The 11341-nt window shown below is 35.1% G+C and overlaps 1 long non-coding RNA gene across 1 annotated transcript in view; it reads left to right on the top strand.

Moving 5' to 3' along the window:
- The first annotated feature begins 391 nt into the window (after positions 1-391).
- The window catches only part of LOC116551336, a 40649-nt gene continuing 29699 nt past the window's right edge, over positions 392-11341 (top strand). Inside the window, exons 1-3 of the long non-coding RNA XR_004268858.1 lie at positions 392-508; positions 939-1064; positions 3218-3315. This is a non-coding gene — a long non-coding RNA (uncharacterized LOC116551336). The remainder of the gene's footprint in view (positions 509-938; positions 1065-3217; positions 3316-11341) is intronic.

Here is an 11341-nt window from a genome sequence, read left to right as displayed (position 1 = left end):
ACATTTTGCAGATGTTTGAACCAGTTATTGAACATAAATAAAAGAAAGAGTACATAATTTTAATTAGCTAAATTGACTACTAAATGGGCAGGAATGTGTGAACACATCTGTGAACAGAAGTTTCTTTATAAAAGTATCCGTTGCAACCACAAAGCCAAACAATATTTGTATGAGCATATTGTAAAATCAATGAAAATATGTTATCATTTAAAAATGTTGCCATGACATTAGTCTGTAAAGTCACACACTGACTCAGTAGAATTCATTGAATTTTTTAGCAGATAATTGTTATGCAAAAAAATTGAACTGCATTTAAAATTAATTGAGTTCAGCTATTTTCTCAGGAAAAAATATCCTCATATAATTTCTATCTACTTCCATTTCTATGTGCAGAATAAAAGAACATGACAACATGATAGCTGAAATTTCATTCAACTTTACATTCAAAAAAAATCTATATATTTGGACCAAAGATGAATTACAGATCTCTCAGAAATTATGCTATAAGGTAAAATTCCATAAAAATTGTTCTCTTAATAGAACCAATGTGAAGATATTATGATATAGCATTTTCAAACATTTTATTTATGAAATATATTTTAAGCCAAAAACATATTAAAGTATTGCAATTCAGTCATTTTAGTTTTATAGTTTATCAAATTTTAATAGTTCACATATTAAAAAGAAGCAATATTTTCTTAAGTATGGAATCATATGGGTAATTCATAATTTATTTTACTTAATAAATATTAAATCTTGACATCATGATTGATATAATTTCTATTCCCAATTCAAAATCTTAATGTATGTTTGAGAATATGTTTATTATGACACCAAAAATAAGTATATTTGAGTTTAACATTTAATCTTAGAGCTATGAGAGACATTTACATGAGGAGCAAGCACTTTTTTCTTGCTAATGCAATATTCTGTTTTAGAATACAGTTGGCCTTTTGTGTTTGTGGATTCTCCGTGTGTGGATTTAACCAACCACTAATCAACACTGCAGACTCCAAAAATCGGTGGAGAAGAAGAGGGACAAGGACTGAAAAACTGCCTGCTGGGTATGATGTTTATTATTTGGCTGATGGGTTCAACAGAAGTCCAAACCGCAGCACTACACAAAACACTCATGTAACAAATCCATACATATATTCCCTGAATCTAAAAATGTATGTATATGTTCAAAAAATTGTGTCTGTACTATGTACATTTTTTCTTAACAACTATGGACTTAGTATTTACCTTGTATTAGGTATTATAAGTAATCTAGAAATGATTTAATATATACAGAAGGATATGCATAGGTTATATGCAAATATGATGCCATTTTATATTAGGAACTAGAGTATCTGCAGATTTGGGTGTGTGCAGAATGTCCTGGTAACAATTCCCCATAGGTACGAAGGAGGATTGCAGTTCTAAGAATTGAATCAGAGCTAGATTATCTGCTCCTTATAAATACTATATATATATATATATTTTTTTTTTTTAGATAGAGTCTTGCTTTGTTGCCCAGGCTGGAGTCCAGTGGCATGATCTTGGCTCACTGCAACCTCTGCTTCCCGGGTTCAAGCAGTTCCTTGCTTCAGCCTCCTGAGTAGCTGAAATTACAGGCATGCATCACCATACCCGGCTAATTTTTGTATTTTTAATAGAGATGGGGTTTCACCATCTTGGCCAGGCTGGTCTTGAACTCCTGACCTTGTGATCCACCCACCTCAGCCTCCCAAAGTGCTGGGATTATAGGCGTGAGCCACTGTGCCTGGCCATACTTATAATTTTTATTCTTTGGATTAGAACAGCAGTGAGCATCCTTTTTTTCATATGGAAAAAAAGTTGACTCTAGAATGCTTAGTTGGTTGAATGAATAAACAAATGAATAAAGTATAACTCAGTCATTTGAATCTTCATTATTATCATGCTTACTGTCAGTTTGTGTACAGATATAAAGTCATTTTTCAACATAGTGATGCCTTAGATAGAAAAGACATCTCTTAAAGTATAGTCATCTCTCTAATGCTCAATATTTTTGAATCTTTTCCACTCTATTAATTTATCCCTTTGTTCATAAGTTTAGTCCATGTATGTCTATTATTTGTATTTATAAATTGAAAATTTAATAAATTTTGTTTGCTTAACAGGATATCCATAACTCCATTAACCTCAAAACCCTGCTTTACAGAACCTTATCATCACCTTTTATTTTTTCTAATGTTCAAAAATAAATAGGCTGGGCACAGTGGCTCATGCCTATAATCCTAGCACTTTGAGAGGTTGAGGTGGTCAGATGACTTGAGGTCAGGAGTGGAGACCAGCCTCCCCAACAGGGTTAAAATCTGTCTCTACCAAAAATACAAAAATTAGCTGGGTGTGGTGTCATGCACCTGTAGCCTCAGCTACTAAAGAGACTGAGGCAGGAGAATCCCTTGAACCCAGGAGGCAGAGGTTGTGGTGAGCTGAGATCACACCACTGCACTCCAGCCTGGGCAACAGAGTGAGAATCCATCTCACAATAAATAAATAAATAATACAAATTAATTACTTAATAAATAATGTTTGGGGAAATTTTTTCTATAATTTTAGAAAAATTACACATATATTATTACTTTAATCAGCAAAAAAAACCCACTGTTTTTGTAAAGATTGCATATTTTAAAATTTGTATTTTGAAACTTTCACAAAATATGAACTAAATGTACAGTTCTGATATTCAGTGGCTCTCTTTTCAATGGCTTGGCTCACCCTTTGCTCTAAAACAGCCGTATCTATTTTCAGTCTTTTTATTGTCTCTCCTCTTCTTTATATCTCAACTATTATTTCAATTTTTTTGTTTCTTTCTATTTATTTTCATGTTTTTACTTTTCTTTTGGATGACTTGAGTGTATCATTATAATCGAATACTCGTTGCTTATTGCCAGTGAATGATAATAGCTTTGTGTTACCTCTCTTCAAAAATAGTGGGTTTTAGGATACATTTTGTCTTAGCCTGTGATAAAAATTGTACCATATAAAAGCCGTATCTCAATTGTGAACCTCAAATCATTTATGTTATCAGCTCATGCTGAGTTCTTATATTGTGGCAACTCCATATATCTTCACAAACGTGAGATTATTTTCCTTGTTCCTTTTTATGGCAATGTGAATTTTCTTAAATTTAGAGCTATAATAAAGAAGCTGGTTGAAGCCCTTAATGTCTTTTTATCTTTACCTCTAGGATCAAGATCAGCTATATTAAAGATTGATGTAGTCTTTATGAAAATGTGCCTCATTAGTTGGCTGCAAGAAAGTCATCCAGCCTACAAAAGGAAAAAGGTATGTTCTAGCTTTAATATGTGTTTAAATAAGAAAAAATTTCCCATAGCTAATTCTTAAACATATATCACTAAAAGCCCTTCACTCTTGAGATGTAATTATGTTGAAGTGCTCTAAGTGGTGAGCTATATGATAATGGCATTTGAAGGAAATTTTTGTCTAGCATGTAGAAGAGTAAATCAAAGCCAGTTGAGAAGGGACTATGTTTAAGGAAATATTTCCTTATCATGAGAAATAAACACTGCCAAGTACTCCCTATTTTTATGACAACCTAAGACATTAATGCTTGTGAAAGCACTTTACAAATTTTTGAACCTATGCAAATTGTTCCCTTTTTATCTAAAACATAGTATAGAAATGGTTTGCATAGACTTGGAGGTCCTATTATCAAATTAATAGCTGCCAGGAAGAGCAGTTAAACGAGAATGGTTGGGGGAAATTAACTTTTCTTAAAGAATATCTGAGAACAAACAAGAGTAGACACAACTATAAATGAGTCTTGAAGCAGCTAATCATATTTAAATTTCATTCTAAGAGGCACTGCTACCCTTTGTCCTTGATAGAACTTTTGTGTCGTGCTGCTTCTAAGTATAATTAAAGCAATTAATGTGCCATATTCTTAATAAATCACTATCTTTCCATAGTATGCTTACAAGCTAGTGGGATATGTCTTATGCCACAGGTTTTTGAAATGCATTTTATGCGTATAGAAAATCTAATTAGATACAACTCCTCCTACTGGACTGTTGGGAGCCCAGTATATAGGCATAGGGCTTAGAAATAATGATTTACTTTTCAAAGAAAAGTGGAAAGTGGAGACATTTTATATCCCTGCATTTTTTATTCACACCTTTCACTTTTGAGTAATATTTTATCTATATTAGAACTTCTTGAACAAACAAATGCACCCTATTCCATATTTAAGAATCATTTGTGGTTCTGAGAGATTATTTTTAGTTACTGCTGTTTTGGGGTATTAATCCACAGTAGCAGATTAAAGCAAGTTGCACAAAGAAATGACACCATGCTGATAACACCAACAACAGCTATGTTCAATGGGCAGACAATTTCGAGGCTTAAGAGAAAGGAAAGTGAATTAAAGGCACAGAAAGCTGGCACACAGGGCTGCACAACAGAATACATGTGTATCTCAGTGTTGCTGGATATAATATCCCAGAAGTAGCCTAAAATCTGGAATTTTATGTGAAATACTGTTTTTTTTTTTTTTTTTTTAAAAAGAGTGGCCCAAGCAAAGCATGTCTGCAATTCATATGTGCTTTGTCAGATCTAATTTTTTTCAGACCAAATGTATTCTATCAGAACTTTATTAGATTGCATGTAATGAAAAAAGTTGGTAGTTATTAATTAACAATCTCTTTTTTCATATAAAGAGAATCTTCATTTAGGTAGTTGATGATATTAAGTAGTTCCATATAATTTGTTTCCTTCCATCTGTTTTACTCTGACATTCCTATACAGTGGCTCCCACCTTATGGGCCAAAATAAGCACTGTGAAAGAAAATCGAAACTATGGACCCAAACTCACTATGCCAAAGGGAAAGTTAGGCTTGGGAACTGAGTCACACAATACTACTTTCCCTTTGTTCCCAAACAGAGCTGTCATTTAACAACACTTGTATTGTTAGCCTCATGTGTGTTTTACCCTCATTCATAAGCCAGGTTCCCACAATCATAGAAGGCCACATATCTCCCTCGATGGCCTCCCCCACAGATTGCTCACAGTGAAATTCACTGTGAGCCCCTAAATCTTTCAGGATACATATCCTACCTGTAAACTAGCCTGAAACTGCGTTCTGTTGAATCATGATGATGTCAATTACTAGCTTATCTTCACAGCTACAGGACAAGACCAGAAATCATCCTTGCACCTACACTGAGAGGAATGCATGATTGACTTCCCTCTTCTCCCTCTTTTCACATCTTTATCTTATGTAAAATGTAGATGTACTGAGTACAGACAAATGCATAATTGACTTTTTCCTCTGTTCCCTCTTTTCACATGTAAAATGTGGATGTAAGGAGCCCTAATCAGAGCCTCACAATAATGTAACCATTTGCCTCACTGCCTACCTTTCCTTCTTTTTTGGCCTCTTGCTTACTCTTTCCCCTTTAAATATAGAAGTTCCCCAAGTCTTTGAAAAAAAACACAGGTCACAGAGGCTCCTGTGACTTGTGTTTTCCAGGGTGCATCTTCAATCTTTGACTAAACAACCCTCTTATATTCGAGGCATCTGGCTTGGTCACTTTTTGGTTAACAATCCTAACGCTTATTCCATTGCATTCTTGTTCCAGACTATCCTCTTAGGTTTCAATCAGCCTAGTTCTGCTAACTCTTCACATTGACTCAGATGTTGTATTGGCCCATTTTCATGCTGCTAATAAAGAATACCCAAGACTTGGTTAATTTATAATGAAAAAGAGGTTTCATCGGCTCACAGTTCTACATGGCTGGGGAGGCCTCAAAATAATGGCAGAAGGTGAAAGAGAATCAAAGGCACATCTTACATGGTCACAGGCAAGAGTGTGTGAGCAGGGGAATTGCCCTTTTATAAAACTACCAGGTCTCGTGAGACTCATTCACTATTGTGAGAACAGCACAGGGGAAACTTGCCCCCATGATTCAATTCCCACCCATGACTCACCAGGTCCCTCCCATGACAAGTGAGGATTATAGCAATTTAAGATGAGATTTGGGTGGGAACACAGAGCCAAACCATATCAGTTGCCAATGAAATACATTCGAATTTATGGTTTATTAAAAGGCTTTTACACACCAGCAATCATGCACATACATTCACCACACACACATTTAGTAATAAGAGAAGAGGTAACAAACCATAGCAAGTAGTGTGGGAGACCAGCACACTAAGTGATGAGCAGGGCAGCTCTGGATTTCCCATGACATGCTGACGGGGCTTGGGGAGGGGGTTGACTGCTCTTTCGAAGAAGAGTTTTCTGTGGCATCTGTGGAGAGAGGGCCTCAGAGTTTTCATGAGCAGAGCTTCTGCAGGCATCTTGGCCATGATCGGCTTCCTTGATGTGTTACGGCCCTCTGTAGGAATGTCCAGGGTCATTATCTAAGCTACCTTTTCGCTTCACTTTCTTACTTGATCTTAGGGATGCCTGGGCACAGCAGGCATTGTCCTCACCTCAGTCAGTTATTCATATGTTTTTCACTTTGAGTAGTCGGTAGTTTCTCTGTGGGCTGAGTCACTTGTCTTAAGTGACTCCATTTTGATACATTTAGGATCACAAAAATTTAATATATAGCACAAACAAAAAGTCAGAGGAAGGTAAGATTTTAACACTTCTCTGTTGAGAAAATTGATAGATACCACATGACCCGTCTGCTTTTGTCTAACAGGGCAGAACTTGTCACATGGCCATTTGATAGGCCAGATGGAAGTGGGAGTGTTGTCTTATTTTAGGTGACCATCAGCCCAGATAAAAGTAAAGCATTTTATCATAGAAGAAGAAGAGGAACTATATAATGTCATGAACAATGATGAAGACTCAGCAGCAGAATCTTTTAAAGACTAAAGACAGGAAGTTGCAGAGCCTGATTGACTTGAATAAAATTTTCTTTCTTCAATTTACTAACCATGTGACTTTAGGCAAGTGATATTAGCAAACAAGCATTAGCTGCCTCATCTGTAAAAAACTAATATTAAGGTGTTTACTCATGTTTATTATAAGATGGGAAAAAATTCTTAGAATGATGCCCATCACATAGTAAGTGTTAGAAGATATTAGCTATTCACAATATTGACACAAAATAGTGAAAGAGAAGCTCTTTCAAGACAGCAGGAAAAAACATCTGATAGGAGTCTAAGAATGACCTTAATCCACAGATTTGGAGAGAGATAGTCTTAAATAGGCCATCCATAATTTATAATGCACCAACTTTCCTAAGAATTTAGGACTGCTTAAAAGAGCAAACATGTTTAATACCTTAAAGGAACTTAAAGTGGAACAAATTCAAGGTAAGAAAAAAAATAATACTGAAAAACTCTATGTGGATAGAGTTTATAAATTTCCCTGTTCTATAAATTATGACACTAAGGCAGAGTGTGCTTAAATAATCTTCCCAAGGTCACCTGGCTAGGAAATGTTGAAGTGAGGGTACCAAGTCAGACAGTCTGAATTTCTAAAAGCATAATATTAGCTACAAAACCAACTCAAAGGGAAGAATATCATTCAATAGACATGGGAGTCCAATTAGAGATCAGGCAGCTTTCTCTATCTTTGACTTTCACAAGGATATGCAGAAGAAAGAACAGGTATGTTAAGTATCAGAACTATCTGCAGGCCTACTGGTGCTAGGGTAACAGAAATACAGAATTTTGCTCTTTTTTTATGGCTTTGGTTTTCTTCAAAACATATACCTTACTTTGGAGGCTGTCTTAGTTTTATTTATTTATTTATTTATTTATTTTTTGAGGGAAGAAAGCAGTAGCAAAATTACTAGGAATGCTTAAAACTTTTAGACTTCCCAGTCAATTATTTTTGTAAAAAAGTATTTAAAGAGAATCCTTTTTTTTTTTTTTTTTTTTTTTTTTTTTTTTTTTTTGTCTGAGATGGAGTCTTGCTCAGTTGCCTAGGCTGGAGTACAATGGCGTGAATCTCAGCTCACTGCAACCTCTGCCTCCCACCTCTCAGGTTCAAGTGATTCTTCTGCCTCAGCCTCCTGAGTAGCTGGGATTACAGGCACTCGCCACCACAGCTGGCTAATGTTTGTATTTTTAATAGAGATAGGGTTTCACCATGTAGGTCAGGCTGGTCTCTAACTCCTGACCTTGTGATCCACCCACCTCAGCCTCCCAACTTGCTGGGATTACAGATGTGGGCCATTACACCCGGCCGAGAATCCAATTCTTTTTTTTTTTTTTTTCTTGAGACAGAGTCTCACTCCGTCACCAGGCGGGTGCCAGGCTGGAGTGCAGTGGCGCGACCTCGGCTCATTGCAACCTCCTTCTCCCAGGTTCAAGCAATTCTCCTGCCTCAGCCTCCCAAGTAGCTGGGACTACAGGCGTGTGCCACCACACCCAGCCAATTTTTTTGTATTTTTAGTAGAGACGGGGTTTCACCATGTTGGCCAGGATGGTCTCGATCTCTTGACCTCGTGATCCGCCCGCCTCAGCCTCCCATAGTGCTGGGATTACAGGCGTGAGCCACTGCGCCCAGCCGAGAATCCAATTCCTATATGTCAAATGAAAAGACAATTCAAGTTTAAATGAGCATAATCTGGGAATGACCCTTACATGGTTGTGAATATTATTCAAATATTACTGCTTCAAAGACATCATGTTCTGACATCAATAGCATATTTATTTGTCTTACACATTAACAACTTTATTCATAACATTTAGAAGGTTGTTTCTTCTTTTGTTTTCTCTTGTGGCAAACCCTAAAGCTGTGTGCATATCTACTGAAGATGTAGACAAGATTGAAACTAATTTAGCTTTGTCTCCATAGGCATTTGAAAGAGAGACTCCATCAGTCAAAATATTACATTCTTTCCACTTTGTTCAAGCCACGATGCTTATAATAAACCTATCCTCCAGCTATTTTCCATGTTCTTACTGTACCCACTGTTACTGATTATATATAATGGCATGCTGATGCCTATATTTAACCCTCCCACAGTTCATTGTTAAAATTAGTCATTATGGAACAGATCACATCTTATCTTTATATGTTTAAAGCTTGCTGAACAAAGACAGCAGGCTAGTCCTAAATGTTATGTGACAAGAAGTGCATGGTTTAAAGCAATAAAATTCCATTATGTTCAATCTAAGAAGAAAAAATAAGGATGCCTGAGCAAGGTATAACGTGCCTTTTTGTAAAATTGTCAAAATCCTTGTCATTTTTTTTTCTTAGAATTACAAAAGAATTGTTGTGGCTTAGTTCTTTTAACAGAAGCTTTGATTGCAAGCTTTGGTTTGCAAGCAATTGCTCCTTAAATAGGGAAGAGAAGAAATAGTGTTGGGAAATTATGAAAGAAGAGTATGAAATAGAAAAGGAAAACTGATACTAGTTTGTAAAAGTATTCCACCATTTTGTTTTCTTTTTAGTGAGTGGCAAAGATGTGATGGAAATATCATGATAGAAAAGAGCACATAATTTTAAGTAAATGTATTCCCTCCACATAAAGAAAAATAGATGTGGTCATTACTTGGATCTATAAATGTGTTAAGGCTATAGTACCTATTTATTCATTCAAATACAAATCTAGGTCTTGGGTTGAGTATTTTGTAAATATGTAACTTCCACAATCAGTTGACTTAAAGAAAGGAGATTGTCTGGATAATATGTGTGGGTCTCATCCAATTAGTTAAAGGCCTGGAGAACAAAACTTAGGTTCCCTGAGAAAGAAGAATTTCTGCAATATCAGCTGACTTAGAGTGTCCAGACTGCTGTAGTAATCTACAGATTTTGGACTTGCCCCCCTTCATGAGATAAACAAAATCTCTCTCTCTCTCTCTATATATATATATAGATAGATTAGATAGATAGATAGATAGATGTGTGTGTACACACACATACACATATACACACATACAAACATATATATATGCATATATGACATATACACAGACATCCATACATATCCATGTATATAAATACATGTGTATTTTACATATATATATATATATATATATATATATAGAGAGAGAGAGAGAGAGAGAGAGAGAGACATTCTTATGCCAGCCCACACAAGGTATTTTGTGTATATATAATTATACACATATGTGTATATATTATTATACTGATACAATAGTTTAGCTTGCTATGTAAATTGTATACAAAAATACATGTGTGTGTGTGTGTGTACATATATATATATATATATGTACACACATATGCATTTTTGTATACGATTTACTTAGCAGGCTAAACTATTATATCAGTCAGGGATCTCCAGAGAAAGCAAACCAGTAGAAAAAAATATGCATATATATGGTATATATAAAACATATATATGTTTTTTCTACTGGCATAGACATATATGTATATATGTATATGTGTGTATATATACATCTATATATGTATGTATCTATATGTCTATAAACATGTATATATACACATATGTATGGGTGTGTGTATGTGTTATGTATGTATATGTGTAAACATATGTGTGTATATATTTTTTATTATATATATTCCTTTTAAATATATATGTATATGTATATGTATATATATTAGATTATAAAATGACTACTTCATCCACTCTACCTTACAGTGAAAAGTGCCTGGCCTATAATAGGAACCCAATAATGATTACTTTTCTTTTCTTCCTTATATAATTTCATATATCATAGGGTTCACAATCTCAGTTTTGCTTATGAATACATTTTATACCATTATAAGATATAAGCAATATGTACTACTAAAACAAATATGTTTTTAAAATGAATATATTACATTCTAAAATTTTAAAATTCTTTTATGATGTTGATAGGTCCTACAATTTATTTAAATAAAAATGTTATAAATACTAAGTGTAAAATTATGACAATTAACATTTCAACCTAATTTTGGTATAGACTTAACAGTAAAATTGAAGAAAATAGAACGACTAGATTTATTCACAGTTTGGGATTGGGGAGGCAAGAGGGCTTTGACTGACAAATCAGCATAATGCTGTTGCTACATCCATTTCTATCCAAATAAATAAGCTAAAAATGTTTCTATTAAAGATATATGTGGCTGGGTATAGTGGCTATCATTTGTAATCCCAGCACTTTGGGAGGCCAAGGCAGGCAGATCACCTGAGGTCGGGAGTTTGAGACTAGCCTGACCAACATGGAGAAACCCTGTTTCTACTTAAAAATACAAAATTAGTCAGGCATGGTGGCACATGCCTGTAATCCCAGCTACTTGGGAGGCTGAGGCAGGAGAATCACTTGAACCAGGGAGGTGGAGGTTGCAGTGAGCTGAGATCACATCATTACACTCCAGCCTGGGCAACAAGAGCAAAACTCCGTTGCAAAAAAAAAAAAAA

Source organism: Sapajus apella, unplaced genomic scaffold (assembly GCF_009761245.1).
Source record: "Sapajus apella isolate SASKATOON/1434 unplaced genomic scaffold, GSC_monkey_1.0 scaffold9, whole genome shotgun sequence".
NCBI classification, from domain to species: domain Eukaryota; kingdom Metazoa; phylum Chordata; class Mammalia; order Primates; family Cebidae; genus Sapajus; species Sapajus apella.
The sequence above is the reverse complement of the archived record's forward strand: the minus strand, read 5'-3'. Positions and strand labels throughout refer to the sequence as shown.